The sequence below is a fragment of the Colobus angolensis genome, unplaced genomic scaffold (assembly GCF_000951035.1).
Source record: "Colobus angolensis palliatus isolate OR3802 unplaced genomic scaffold, Cang.pa_1.0 Scaffold53, whole genome shotgun sequence".
NCBI classification, from domain to species: domain Eukaryota; kingdom Metazoa; phylum Chordata; class Mammalia; order Primates; family Cercopithecidae; genus Colobus; species Colobus angolensis.
In genome coordinates this window covers 4,943,458-4,945,278 of record NW_012118821.1, presented here as the reverse complement: position 1 = coordinate 4,945,278, position 1,821 = coordinate 4,943,458, and positions in this window count along the sequence as shown.

Here is a 1,821-nt window from a genome sequence, read left to right as displayed (position 1 = left end):
CTGATGCTCCGCTGGCAAACTCAGAGTATTTCGTGTGCTTTGAAGCAGGAACGCTTGTCTTTGTTTTATATTATGTAATTCATGCTATTGCTCATTTAAGTTGGTCTTTCACTCCAGACAGGTTTTTACTGACTTTTAAAGGGTCACCCTTCGAATAGTCTGACAATAATTGCTCCTCCTTCTTGACTGACCCTTTTATTCTTACACAGTCTTTATTTTTCAAAATGCCACACTGTCCTGGGAATTCAGATCTGCCCATCCTACAGCTCCCCAGGCCCCACTCAAAAAGGGCTTCTGAATTCCACAAAGTCCTTGTCATGAAACATTCCGCCCACGGCACGTGAGCGTGGCACACACCAGACTCTGATGCCAGTGTAAGCCAGAGCTATGATTGGCTAATCATTGTACTTAAAAGGTTTTGACCAGGTAGGTGACAATATTTAATTTCTAGCACCCACTTTAGAGGTTTCTTACTTAACGCTATTTGTTAAAGTGGTGAGAATATAAATTCTCTAATTGGCAAGAACTTTTTTAACAGCTGGCTTAAAATTACAGCCATGCATCACCTGACGACACGGATACATTCGGAGAAACGTGCTATTGCACCATTTTGTCGTGGGAACATCACAGAGCACACTTAAACAGACCTAGATGGTGGCACCTACGACACACCTAGGCTGTGTACCATGACCTACTGCTCCTAGCTACGCACCTGTACAGCATGGTACCGAACACTGCAGGCAACTGTCACCATGCTATCTGCCTTGTCTAAACACAGAAAAGGGACAGTAAAAATATTGTATTAGAATCTTATGGGCCCACTATACATGTGGTCCCTTGTTGGCCAAAACATCCTAACGTGGCATATGACCGTAGCTGACTTTGAAAACTCATTTGTTTACCTACCTTAGTTTAATCTGGATCCTCTGAAGAGCTATCTATCTCAAGGCCAGCATTTTCTTCCTAGGCATGAAAGGGTTTAAAATTACGTAAGATTGTAAATTCTCTATTCAATCAGTCTCAACCAGGGATTCTCAACCTTTGTGATAAGCCATTAAAAAACTATCCAGTGCTGGCTGTTGCCTGTATGTTTCTATTTTTCAATTCAGTTGCATAATTATGGCCTATGCTTAGAATTCTGAGGTAGGGAAGGATAGGGAGTACCACAGCCTGGAAATTCAAAACGCAATAGTCTCAGAGAGCCCACCTGGGTCTGCTCATGCTGCCCCCGCAAGAGAACAGTATCCCCACTGGTTTCTTCCCTTCTGCCCAGTGTCGGCGTGTGTCTGGAAGAGAAGGTGGGAATCAAGGAGCCTCGATGCTCAGTCTGGAGTGCTGGTCAAAGAAACTAACTTATGGCACCTTCCCTTTTACCCATGTATTCCCTCAAGTCACTCGCCCATGAAGGGGCACAGTGCCTTCTAGTGCTTTTCCTGGCAGATAGGTTGATTTTACTCAGGAGTTAGCCAGGAATTCAGAGATTCCTGGATTTTTAAACTATGGTACTTCTAAATAGGCTGAGAATTCCGGGTGTAACTAAAAATCACCTTTTAAATTTAGTATTTTACCCATAAGATTTACTTTCATTCAAAAAAATATCTTCTAATGGTTAGTATTTGTAAGAAAAAAATGATAATTACAAATATATTTTACTGCAGCACTCAACATGCAAATGGTCTAAAGAGGTCTCGAGATTAGCATTTTCGCAAGTTTCATTTAAAATTAGTTGGCTAGGCAATCAAAATTATTCTGACCACTATATACACCCATGTAAATAAAATAAAACACACATATTAAAGGAAACACATAAAAGGAAAAAAA